This window comes from Mytilus galloprovincialis, chromosome 3, assembly GCF_965363235.1.
Source record: "Mytilus galloprovincialis chromosome 3, xbMytGall1.hap1.1, whole genome shotgun sequence".
Classification (NCBI taxonomy): domain Eukaryota; kingdom Metazoa; phylum Mollusca; class Bivalvia; order Mytilida; family Mytilidae; genus Mytilus; species Mytilus galloprovincialis.
In genome coordinates, this window is record NC_134840.1 from 110157872 (window position 1) to 110173560 (window position 15689).

The window sequence follows — 15689 nt, forward strand, 5'->3', positions numbered from 1 at the left end:
GACATTGATGATGACGAGGAAGAGGAGGGTGAGGATTAGAATTATGAATATAAATCATTTCTCTCTCTCGTTTTTATGTTCGTTTGAGGAGGAGGAGGAGGAGGAGGAGGAGGAGGAGGAAGAGGAGGATGAGGATTAGAATTATAAATATAAATCATTTCTCTCTCTCGTTTTTATGTTCGTTTGAGGAGGAGGAGGAGGAGGAGGAGGAGGAGAAGGGATTATAAATTGAAAACTCAATTTATGTTTCATTTTATTTTTGACATTCAACCAGTGTACATGGCGTCGTGGGAAAAATATTTACAGAAGTAATATTATGAGCCATCAAATGCCGCTAGTTTTGCGGGACCAGATAAACTGTTCGCATTCGTAAAGCGTGACGGAAATACAAACTCAGTAAATATAAGATAAGAAAATGGTTACAGAACCAAGAGTCTTATTCAATGCAGAGAGGTGTTCGACGACCTAAAAATCGAACTCATATAAATGTCGCCGGTATAGACGACCAATGGTCTGCAGATCTCATGGATATGGTGAAATTTAAAAAATATAACGACGATTACTCTAACGTTTTGGTCGTAATTGATGCCTTTTCCAAATACATATGGCTGCGAAAATTGAAAAACAAACAGGGCGAATCCGTTGCTTCGGCATTTAAAGACATTTTTAAGGAGGGTCGTAAACCAAACCGAATAAGAACCGATAAAGGCCAAGAGTTTAGATCAAGAAATGTACAACGCGTTTTTCAATCCGAGGGAATTAATCATTTCTATGCTTTAAATGAGGTGAAAGCAGCTATTTCAGAAAGAGCAATAAAAACCATTAAGACCAGGATATATCGTTACTTTGCCTATAAACAATCTTACAAATACATAGATAAATTGCAAGATTATGCTGAAGGTTATAATAAAACTGTACATGGAACCATAGATATGCCACCGAATAATGTGTCTAAACAAAATGAAGAAAGCGTACATCTAGCTACATACTTTGCACGGAAACCTTCAAAGAAAATGCCAAAACATTTGAGATTCAGATTTTCAATAGGAACTCATATTAGAATAACATATCTTAAAAATGTTTTTCTCGTGAATATGAAGAAAAATGGACCGGGGAGATATTTAAAATATCTGGTAGATTTTGGAGAAACAATGCGGCAATCTATCGCCTCCAGGATTACAACGGAAAAGAAATAGTTGGGACCTTTTACCAGAAGGTTACCATGAAAGATGATGATTTATGGAAAATCGAAAAAATTGTGAAAACCAGAGGAAAGGGGGTTTTTTCGAAAAGGTTTTGTTGTCTTTGTATTTGAAATATTTGATATGTCAAACAATTTATATAATAATAGTTATCAAAAGTACCAGGATTATAATTTAGTACGCCAAATGCGCGTTTCGTCTACATAAGACTCATCAGTGACGCTCATATCAAAATAGTTATAAAGCCAAACAATACAAAGTTGAAGAGCGTAGAGGATCCAAAATTCCAAAAAGTTGTGCCAAATACGGCTAAGGTAATCTATTCCTGGGACAAGAAAATCCTTAGTTTTTCGAAAAATTCAAAGTTTTGTATCAGGAAATTTATAAAAATGATAAATCTTACCTTAAGCAATAAATTGTCCAAGTTATCCCATACATCAATTCCCCGTATATGTCGTCGTTCATTACACGTTTAAATGTGGCGCAAAAAATAAGCAGGCATAGAATTCAAATAATCTAGCAGAGGAATTCAAATAATGTTGCAATGAGAATTCAAATAATCTAGCAGAAGAATTCAAATAATGTTGCAATGAGAATTCAAATAATTTAGCAATAGGAATTCAAACAATTTAGCAATACGAAGTCAAGTATGCGTGAAATATTTTGTTTTCAAACTGGTTATAACAAATGCAGCTGGTGTATTTAACTAGACATAATTAAGTGGCTAAAGAGATAATCATCTGTTCATTGGCTTAATCATGACCTTTGATGTTAATCATGGCATGACCCGCTAGTTATATGGGTGATTAAGGACATCTGTCTTAAATAGCTGCAGCTGTGGGAAAATATCTACTTTAATTTTGCTATAATATACATTATGTATAAATAGGATGGCTTTTAACTGTAATTAAAACTAATTGTTGGGTTTTTGTTTTAATAAATTTGAGGATTAAAAATTGAATTAATCAAAAAGGATGATCTATATTGAATAACAGTAGGTTATTCTTTAAATAAAATTCTAATATAATTCTAAGTTAAAAAGTATCTAATTATTTATTAAATTAAATACCATAATTAAAGTAAGATGCAATTTGTTAGTTTATAATCAAATTATAAGCTTTGAGAAATTTATTATTATTTAACTTATATTAAACGTTTGATTATTTGTAATTTGCTATGACATGTCCGTTTCAAAGCTTCATGTCAGGGAATAAGTAACAATTTAAACCGTGTTGAGAGCTGCATGGACAGATGACTGTTCTCATAATCAATCATTTAAATCTTTATCTTCAAGCTATAACAAGACACACATTGATTTAAAAGATTACTATCAAATTATCAATTATTTACTAAACAATGTATATGCATATATTACATATTAATCATAGTAAAATGCAGTATTACATAAAACTTATACAATGCATTATTACGTAATAGTCAATTACCAATATGCATTATTATGCAATTAGCTAATTAGCAATATGCATTACTACACAATACCAGGTATATGCATTGTTACGTAATCTATAAAAAAGAAAAAACGCGGGAAAAAGTGGTCTATACGTACGGCCTTGACTACTGACCAATTTGAAAACGGGACCAAAAATTAAGAATCTACATGCACAGTTAGATTCAGCATATCAAAGAACCCCAATTATTCAATTTTTGATGAAATCAAACAAAGTTTAATTTTGGACCCCTATTTGGACCAACTTGAAAACTGGGCCAATAATAAAAAATCTAAGTACATTTTTAGATTCAGCATATCAAAGAACCCCAAGGATTCAATTTTTGTTAAAATCAAACTACGTTTAATTTTGGACCCTTTGGACCTTAATGTAGACCAATTTCAAAACGGGACCAAAAATTAAGAATCTACATACACAGTTAGATTCGGCATATCAAAGGACCCCAATTATTCAATTTTTGATGAAATCAAATAAAGTTTAATTTTGGACCCTTTGGGCCCCTTATTTCTAAACTGTTGGGACCAAAACTCCCAAAATCAATCCCAACCTTCCTTTTATGGTCATAAACCTTGTGTTTAAATTTCATAGATTTCTATTCACTTACACTAAAGTTATAGTGCGAAAACCAAATGTCTTCGGACGACGACGACGACGACGCTGACGACGACGCTAACGTGATACCAATATACGACCAAAAAATTTCAATTTTTGCGGTCGTATAAAAACCAAAGTCATTGCGGTTTGTTTTCTTCTAGGAGCAAAACACACAATTTGAGTAAGATTTATTTTAGGATTTTTATGTATAAATGAAGATAAGGTCACGCTTATTTAAAAAGGAAAGCAGTAGTAACAAACAGTCTAAACGTGCGTTCATACTCCTATCGTGGATGTTATGAAACATACAGTCAATCAGAAATGCAACCAATTATATTTTTCGACTACCTTGATACAACATTTTGTTTATCGACAAGTTGAAGCCCGCCTCCCGGTTGCGGGATTGTCTCCCTGTGTTTAAGGGTAGGCACTTAAAGTTAACCATCGAGAGACGTTAACCACCGAGAGTCGGTTTTTAGACCCGCCCAGTGCACCTTAGCACGCCTACTTTTGGAGCTCTTTTGTATGAAGATAAGAAAAATATACGAAATTACGGAACTGTGTACCCTGTTTTATCCTTGTTGTTGGTGTTTATTGCGCATGCGCACACAGCACGGTGATAGTTACGGTTACTGACTCAGGAACCTTGTATATTATATACCTCGGTTTACAGACGTTTAATAAACTGGATCCCTGTTGTGTTCACTTATCGATACACTACGATGGAATTACGGACCAGTTTAACATAAACATGGTAAATAGATAGACAGCTGATAATTATAATTGATTAAGAAATAACCTGGAAGAAGAAATGAGTTAACTATTGATTATAACAGAGACGAGAATGCCATCGTGTTTGTTCTGCTAAAAAAAAGCAGGAACATTGGAGTTTATGGTTAGATTTTAAATATTTCTTGTCTCCAAACTGGGTAAATTTGATATAGTAACAACCCCCCCCCCCCCCCCTTTTTTTTTAAATAACTCGAGAACCACACATCGCGCTCGCTTAACAAAGTAACAATAAAAAATAATTATTGTTAGTTTAAAGAATAATAAATCGTCAAAACTTATCCCCTCCCCGACATCAAAGGAAGTTAAATGTATTATCCCAAAATTAGACCAAATTATTATGATATAAGGACGTCTTGACAGGCTATTATTTTATTTTGTTTTGTTGGGTTTTTTTTTTTGCTTTGACGTCTTCCTCCTGTATGAAAAAAACATAATAGACCCCCCCCCCCACCTTTTCCCCCATAATATAGTTTTTTAAGAAGTCATAATTATTTGGACTTCCCCTGAATATATTTCAGACAGACTCTTCTTTAAAAAAATGTAAACATGATTTGAGAGAAATCTTTGGAATAGTTTTTTAAATGATTTAATTATTATGTCATGTATATAATTAATATTAACACAGTTATAAACTGAGACTACTAGTATAACACATAGTGTTATAGTAGTCTCAGCTATAAACTTTCCATTGTATTGACCAATATGACTAACTCATATGCTCTTTCCCATTAATGTCACAATATCAATATATTACAGTAAAACTGATAGTTTGATGACATTGTTTAAGACTATTGACCTCAGGTCAGCCTAAACTGAGTTTTAAAACTGTAATTTATTCATTAAAACAGTTCAAGACATGTACCTTCTGAAATGTGATTGCATCAAAATTAAACCTAAGGCATAACATACTTAGTCTGCAGGAAGTGCCACCAAATAAATACTGATTTGTAAAATTAGATGATGATATTTGTGAAGTCAAAGATATTATAGCTAGTTATAACTGGTTTTAGATATAAATCTGAGTAAAAGGTTGATTTATATGTGCTCTTTCATGTTTAGATTATAATTTAAATTTAATCTTTTGAAGTTTTTTTTTATAATATTAAGATATTAAAATCACAATTATTTATTTATACAGAAAAAAATAATTTTTGTCCTTTTTTAGTTGAATGACTGTACACAAACATTATACACACATAATTTTGATAATTCTGTAATATTTTTTTTCTATAGCCACAGAATGTGACAAAAGACTTATTAATCCAGATTTACAAAAAATAGAAATAGTTCAGCTACCATAAGACTGCTATGACAAAAATTCTGCAGTTTCCAGAATTTGAGGTAGAGTATAGTTAGGAATAGTTTGATTATGCAGATGCTTAGTTTGCCATAAACAATTATGCCCTTGATACAAAAGCAGAGGAAACAAAAAAGTATGAAAATAGTTGAAAAAAGTAATCATTATTACCTAGTCATATACTGTAAATAGAAAAAGAGAAAAGCACTGGTTATGATTTGGTATTTTTAATAGCATTATCATTTGTCCATAACTTGGAATATATACTGGATTGAGCTTGACATTTATTTAATATCATTGACACATGGTTGCAAGAAATGAAAGATGGTAATTTAAACCTAGCAATTTTATTAAGATTCAAAAAAAAACTTTTGATTTGGTAGAATATGACTTTCTTTGTTTAAAGAAATGTATGGATTTAGTGAGACTATTGTTAGTTTTTTTAAGTGTACCTGAATAACAAAAGGTATACATTTGTAATGTTAACTCTGAACAACAACATGTAAAATTTGGTGTTCCCCAATGTTCTATACCTTGTCCTCTATTGTTTGTGCTATTTATAAATGACCTTCCCTTATGCATTAAAAATTGTGAAACAGACCTATATCGTTGTATATGCTGATGACACCACTATTCATAAATCAGGGGGAAACATCTAGAAAATATAAATGATGATGTTCAAGAAGATTTATACAGGGTTGAAGAGTGGTGTAAAATGAATAACATGTTCATAGATGCAAATGAAACAAAATGTTTGATTACTGGAACAAAGCAGAAACTATTCAGACTTTTCAACCAAACTTGATAATAAATTAAAGTATTACAAAATTCTTCATGTGAAAAAATATTAGTTTCAAAATTGACAGCCCACTAAGTAACTGGAGAAATCAAATTGACCAAGGTTGTGCTAATATATCATCCAGAATATACCATCTTTCTTAAATACATTTTTTTTATATAACTGCAAGAAAACATAATACAATGGGTGTTCTGCCCCTAATTGACTACTGTTGTATTATTTGGGATGAATGTAACAATTGAGGGATAACAAGAATTTTAAAAATCCAAAAAAAAGGGCAGCATGATAAATTCTAGATGCAGATCCATTATCCCTCTTGGTATATAGGAGCACTATATTCTATGTTAACCTCCGACAGTAGGTATGAACAAATACTGTTGATAGACGGTATATAGGAGCACTATATTCCATGTTAACCACCGACGGTAGGTATAGACAAATACTGGTGATAGACAGTATATAGGAGCACTATATTCTATGTTAACCACTGACGGTAGGTATAGCCAAATACTGTTGATAGACGGTATATAGGACCACTATATCTTATGTTAACCACCGACGGCAGGTATAGACAAATACTGGTGATAGACGGTATATAGGAGCACTATATTGTATGTTAACCACCGACGGTAGGAATAAACAAATACTGTTGATAGACGGTATATAGGAGCACTATATTGTATGTTAACCACCGACGGTAGGTATAGACAAATAGTGTTGATAGACGGTATATAGGAGCACTATATTGTATGTTAACCACCGACGGTAGGTATAGACAAATACTGTTGATAAACGGTATATAGGAGCACTATATTGTATGTTAACTACCGACGGTAGGTATAGACAACTACTGTTGATAGACGGTATATAGGAGCACTATATTGTATGTTAACCACCGACGGTAGGTATAGACAAATACTGTTGATAGATGGTATATAGGAGCACTATATTGTATGTTAACTACCGACGGTAGGTATAGACAAATACTGTTGATAGACGGTATATAGGAGCACTATATTGTATGTTAACCACCGACGGTAGGTATAGACAAATACTGTTGATAGATGGTATATAGGAGCACTATATTGTATGTTAACTACCGACGGTAGGTATAGATAAATACTGTTGATATACAGTATATAGGAGCACTATATTGTATGTTAACTACCGACAGTAGGTATAGACACATACTGTTGATACACGGTATATAGGAGCACTATATTGTATGTTAACTACCGACGGTAGGTATAGACAAATACTGTTGATAGACAGTATATAGGAGCACTTTATTTTATGTTAACCACCGACGGTAGGTATAGACAAATACTGTTGATAGACGGTATATAGGAGCACTATATTGTACGTTAGCCACCGACGGTAGGTATAGACAAATACTGTTGATAGACGGTATATAGGACCACTATATTGTATGTTAACTACCGACGGTAGGTATAGACACATACTGTTGATAGACGGTATATAGGCGCACTATATTGTATGTTAACTACCGACAGTAGGTATAGACACATACTGTTACTAGACAGTATATAGGAGCACTATATTGTATGTTAACCACCGACGGTAGGTATAGACAAATACTGTTGATAGACGGTATATGGGAGCACTATATTGTATGTTAACCACCGACGGTAGGTATAGACATATACTGTTGATAGATGGTATATAGGAGCACTATATTGTATGTTAACTACCGACAGTAGGTATAGACAAATACTGTTGATAGACATCAACGGTATATGGGAGCACTATATTGTATGTTAACCACCGACGGTAAGTATAGACAAATACTGTTGATAGACGGTATATAGGAGCACTATATTGTATGTTAACCACCGACGGTAGGTATAGACATATACTGTTGATAGATGGTATATAGGAGCACTATATTGTATGTTAACTACCGACAGTAGGTATAGAAAAATACTGGTGATAGACGGTATATAGGAGCAACTACCGACAGTAGGTATAGACAGATACTGTTGATAGACGGTATCAAAGAGCACTATATTATATGTTAACCGGCGACGGTAGGTATAGACAAATACTGTTGATAAACGGTATATAGGAGCACTATATTGTATGTTAACTACCGACAGTAGGTATAGACAAATACTGTTGATAAACGGTATATAAGAGCACTATATTGTATGTTAACTACCGACGGTAGGTATAGACAAATACTGTTGATAGACGGTATATAGGAGCACTATATTGTATTTTAACCACCGACGGTAGGTATAGACAAATACTGTTGATAGATGGTATATAGGAGCACTATATTGTATGTTAACTACCGACGGTAGGTATAGACAAATACTGTTGATAGACGGTATATAGGAGCACTATATTGTATGTTCACCACCGACGGTAGGTATAGACAAATACTGTTGATAGATGGTATATAGGAGCACTATATTGTATGTTAACTACCGACGGTAGGTATAGATAAATACTGTTGATAGACAGTATATAGGAGCACTATATTGTATGTTAACTACCGACAGTAGGTATAGACACATACTGTTGATACACGGTATATAGGAGCACTATATGTAATGTTAACTACCGACGGTAGGTATAGACAAATACTGTTGATAGACGGTATATAGGCGCACTATATTGTATGTTAACTACCAACAGTAGGTTTAGACAAATACTGTTGATAGGCGGTATATGGGAGCACTATATTGTATGTTAGCCACCGACGGTATGTATAGACAAATACTGTTGATAGACGGCATATAGGAGCACTATATTGTATGTTAACCACCGACGGTAGGTATAGACAAATACTGTTGATAGACAAATACTGTTGATAGACGGTATATAGGAGCACTATATTGTATGTTAACCACCGACAGTAGGTATAGACAAATACTGTTGATAGACGGTATATGGGAGCACTATATTGTATGTTAACTACCGACAGTAGGTATAGACACATACTGTTACTAGACAGTATATAGGAGCACTATATTGTATGTTAACCACCGACGGTAGGTATAGACAAATACTGTTGATAGACGGTATATGGGAGCACTATATTGTATGTTAACCACCGACGGTAGGTATAGACATATACTGTTGATAGATGGTATATAGGAGCACTATATTGTATGTTAACTACCGACAGTAGGTATAGACAAATACTGTTGATAGACATCAACGGTATATGGGAGCACTATATTGTATGTTAACCACCGACGGTAGGTATAGACAAATACTGTTGATAGACGGTATATAGGAGCACTATATTGTATGTTAACCACCGACGGTAGGTATAGACATATACTGTTGATAGATGGTATATAGGAGCACTATATTGTATGTTAACTACCGACAGTAGGTATAGACAAATACTGGTGATAGACGGTATATAGGAGCAACTACCGACAGTAGGTATAGACAGATACTGTTGATAGAAGGTATCAAAGAGCACTATATTATATGTTAACCGGCGACGGTAGGTATAGACAAATACTGTTGATAAACGGTATATAGGAGCACTATATTGTATGTTAACTACCGACAGTAGGTATAGACAAATACTGTTGATAAACGGTATATAAGAGCACTATATTGTATGTTAACTACCGACGGTAGGTATAGACAAATACTGTTGATAGACGGTATATAGGAGCACTATATTGTATGTTAACCACCGACGGTAGGTATAGACAAATACTGTTGATAGATGGTATATAGGAGCACTATATTGTATGTTAACTACCGACGGTAGGTATAGACAAATACTGTTGATAGACGGTATATAGGAGCACTATATTGTATGTTCACCACCGACGGTAGGTATAGACAAATACTGTTGATAGATGGTATATAGGAGCACTATATTGTATGTTAACTACCGACGGTAGGTATAGATAAATACTGTTGATAGACAGTATATAGGAGCACTATATTGTATGTTAACTACCGACAATAGGTATAGACACATACTGTTGATACACGGTATATAGGAGCACTATATGTAATGTTAACTACCGACGGTAGGTATAGACAAATACTGTTGATAGACGGTATATAGGCGCACTATATTGTATGTTAACTACCAACAGTAGGTATAGACAAATACTGTTGATAGGCGGTATATGGGAGCACTATATTGTATGTTAGCCACCGACGGTATGTATAGACAAATACTATTGATAGACGGCATATAGGAGCACTATATTGTATGTTAACCACCGACGGTAGGTATAGACAAATACTGTTGATAAACAAATACTGTTGATAGACGGTATATAGGAGCACTATATTGTATGTTAACCACCGACAGTAGGTATAGACAAATACTGTTGATAGACGGTATATGGGAGCACTATATTTTATGTTAACCACCGACGGTAGGTATAGACAAATACTGTAGATAGACGGTATATAGAAGCACTATATTGTATGTTAATTACCGACAGTAGGTATAGACACATACTGTTGATACACGGTATATAGGAGCACTATATGTAATGTTAACTACCGACGGTAGGTATAGACAAATACTGTTGATAAACGGTATATAGGAGCACTATATTGTATGTTAACTACCGACGGTAGGTATAGACAAATACTGTTGATAGACGGTATATAGGACCACTATATTGTATGTTAACTACCGACGGTAGGTATAGACACATACTGTTGATAGACGGTATATAGGCGCACTATATTGTATGTTAACTACCGACAGTAGGTATAGACACATACTGTTACTAGACAGTATATAGGAGCACTATATTGTATGTTAACCACCGACGGTAGGTATAGACAAATACTGTTGATAGACGGTATATGGGAGCACTATATTGTATGTTAACCACCGACGGTAGGTATAGACATATACTGTTGATAGATGGTATATAGGAGCACTATATTGTATGTTAACTACCGACAGTAGGTATAGACAAATACTGTTGATAGACATCAACGGTATATGGGAGCACTTTATTGTATGTTAACCACCGACGGTAGGTATAGACAAATACTGTTGATAGACGGTATATAGGAGCACTATATTGTATGTTAACCACCGACGGTAGGTATAGACATATACTGTTGATAGATGGTATATAGGAGCACTATATTGTATGTTAACTACCGACAGTAGGTATAGACAAATACTGTTGATAGACATCAACGGTATATGGGAGCACTATATTGTATGTTAACCACCGACGGTAGGTATAGACAAATACTGTTGATAGACGGTATATAGGAGCACTATATTGTATGTTAACCACCGACGGTAGGTATAGACATATACTGTTGATAGATGGTATATAGGAGCACTATATTGTATGTTAACTACCGACAGTAGGTATAGACAAATACTGGTGATAGACGGTATATAGGAGCAACTACCGACAGTAGGTATAGACAGATACTGTTGATAGACGGTATCAAAGAGCACTATATTATATGTTAACCGGCGACGGTAGGTATAGACAAATACTGTTGATAAACGGTATATAGGAGCACTATATTGTATGTTAACTACCGACAGTAGGTATAGACAAATACTGTTGATAAACGGTATATAAGAGCACTATATTGTATGTTAACTACCGACGGTAGGTATAGACAAATACTGTTGATAGACGGTATATAGGAGCACTATATTGTATGTTAACCACCGACGGTAGGTATAGACAAATACTGTTGATAGATGGTATATAGGAGCACTATATTGTATGTTAACTACCGACGGTAGGTATAGACAAATACTGTTGATAGACGGTATATAGGAGCACTATATTGTATGTTCACCAACGACGGTAGGTATAGACAAATACTGTTGATAGATGGTATATAGGAGCACTATATTGTATGTTAACTACCGACGGTAGGTATAGATAAATACTGTTGATAGACAGTATATAGGAGCACTATATTGTATGTTAACTACCAACAATAGGTATAGACAAATACTGTTGATAGGCGGTATATGGGAGCACTATATTGTATGTTAACCGGTGACGGTAGGTATAGACAAATACTGTTGATAAACGGTATATAGGAGCACTATATTGTATGTTAACTACCGACAGTAGGTATAGACAAATACTGTTGATAAACGGTATATAGGAGCACTATATTGTATGTTAACTACCGACGGTAGGTATAGACACATACTGTTGATACACGGTATATAGGAGCACTATATGTAATGTTAACTACCGACGGTAGGTATAGACAAATACTGTTGATAGACGGTATATAGGCGCACTATATTGTATGTTAACTACCAACAATAGGTATAGACAAATACTGTTGATAGGCGGTATATGGGAGCACTATATTGTATGTTAGCCACCGACGGTATGTATAGACAAATACTGTTGATAGACGGCATATAGGAGCACTATATTGTATGTTAACTACCGACGGTAGGTATAGACAAATACTGTTGATAGACAAATACTGTTGATAGACGGTATATAGGAGCACTATATTGTATGTTAACCACCGACAGTAGGTATAGACAAATACTGTTGATAGACGGTATATGGGAGCACTATATTTTATGTTAACCACCGACGGTAGGTATAGACAAATACTGTAGATAGACGGTATATAGAAGCACTATATTGTATGTTAACTACCGACAGTAGGTATAGACACATACTGTTGATACACGGTATATAGGAGCACTATATGTAATGTTAACTACCGACGGTAGGTATAGACAAATACTGTTGATAAACGGTATATAGGAGCACTATATTGTATGTTAACTACCGACGGTAGGTATAGACAAATACTGTTGATAGACGGTATATAGGAGCACTATATTGTATGTTAGCCACCGACGGTAGGTATAGACAAATACTGTTGATAGACGGTATATAGGACCACTATATTGTATGTTAACTACCGACAGTAGGTATAGACACATACTGTTGATAGACGGTATATAGGCGCACTATATTGTATGTTAACTACCGACAGTAGGTATAGACACATACTGTTACTAGACAGTATATAGGAGCACTATATTGTATGTTAACCACCGACGGTAGGTATAGACAAAATAATACTGTTGATAGACGGTATATGGGAGCACTATATTGTATGTTAACCACCGACGGTAGGTATAGACATATACTGTTGATAGATGGTATATAGGAGCACTATATTGTATGTTAACTACCGACAGTAGGTATAGACAAATACTGTTGATAGACATCAACGGTATATGGGAGCACTTTATTGTATGTTAACCACCGACGGTAGGTATAGACAAATACTGTTGATAGACGGTATATAGGAGCACTATATTGTATGTTAACTACCGACGGTAGGTATAGACAAATACTGTTGATAGACGGTATATAGGACCACTATATTGTATGTTAACTACCGACGGTAGGTATAGACACATACTGTTGATAGACGGTATATAGGCGCACTATATTGTATGTTAACTACCGACAGTAGGTATAGACACATACTGTTACTAGACAGTATATAGGAGCACTATATTGTATGTTAACCACCGACGGTAGGTATAGACAAATACTGTTGATAGACGGTATATGGGAGCACTATATTGTATGTTAACCACCGACGGTAGGTATAGACATATACTGTTGATAGATGGTATATAGGAGCACTATATTGTATGTTAACTACCGACAGTAGGTATAGACAAATACTGTTGATAGACATCAACGGTATATGGGAGCACTTTATTGTATGTTAACCACCGACGGTAGGTATAGACAAATACTGTTGATAGACGGTATATAGGAGCACTATATTGTATGTTAACCACCGACGGTAGGTATAGACATATACTGTTGATAGATGGTATATAGGAGCACTATATTGTATGTTAACTACCGACAGTAGGTATAGACAAATACTGTTGATAGACATCAACGGTATATGGGAGCACTATATTGTATGTTAACCACCGACGGTAGGTATAGACAAATACTGTTGATAGACGGTATATAGGAGCACTATATTGTATGTTAACCACCGACGGTAGGTATAGACATATACTGTTGATAGATGGTATATAGGAGCACTATATTGTATGTTAACTACCGACAGTAGGTATAGACAAATACTGGTGATAGACGGTATATAGGAGCAACTACCGACAGTAGGTATAGACAGATACTGTTGATAGACGGTATCAAAGAGCACTATATTATATGTTAACCGGCGACGGTAGGTATAGACAAATACTGTTGATAAACGGTATATAGGAGCACTATATTGTATGTTAACTACCGACAGTAGGTATAGACAAATACTGTTGATAAACGGTATATAAGAGCACTATATTGTATGTTAACTACCGACGGTAGGTATAGACAAATACTGTTGATAGACGGTATATAGGAGCACTATATTGTATGTTAACCACCGACGGTAGGTATAGACAAATACTGTTGATAGATGGTATATAGGAGCACTATATTGTATGTTAACTACCGACGGTAGGTATAGACAAATACTGTTGATAGACGGTATATAGGAGCACTATATTGTATGTTCACCAACGACGGTAGGTATAGACAAATACTGTTGATAGATGGTATATAGGAGCACTATATTGTATGTTAACTACCGACGGTAGGTATAGATAAATACTGTTGATAGACAGTATATAGGAGCACTATATTGTATGTTAACTACCGACAGTAGGTATAGACACATACTGTTGATACACGGTATATAGGAGCACTATATGTAATGTTAACTACCGACGGTAGGTATAGACAAATACTGTTGATAGACGGTATATAGGCGCACTATATTGTATGTTAACTACCAACAATAGGTATAGACAAATACTGTTGATAGGCGGTATATGGGAGCACTATATTGTATGTTAGCCACCGACGGTATGTATAGACAAATACTGTTGATAGACGGCATATAGGAGCACTATATTGTATGTTAACTACCGACGGTAGGTATAGACAAATACTGTTGATAGACAAATACTGTTGATAGACGGTATATAGGAGCACTATATTGTATGTTAACCACCGACAGTAGGTATAGACAAATACTGTTGATAGACGGTATATGGGAGCACTATATTTTATGTTAACCACCGACGGTAGGTATAGACAAATACTGTAGATAGACGGTATATAGAAGCACTATATTGTATGTTAACTACCGACAGTAGGTATAGACACATACTGTTGATACACGGTATATAGGAGCACTATATGTAATGTTAACTACCGACGGTAGGTATAGACAAATACTGTTGATAAACGGTATATAGGAGCACTATATTGTATGTTAACTACCGACGGTAGGTATAGACAAATACTGTTGATAGACGGTATATAGGAGCACTATATTGTATGTTAGCCACCGACGGTAGGTATAGACAAATACTGTTGATAGACGGTATATAGGACCACTATATTGTATGTTAACTACCGACAGTAGGTATAGACACATACTGTTGATAGACGGTATATAGGCGCACTATATTGTATGTTAACTACCGACAGTAGGTATAGACA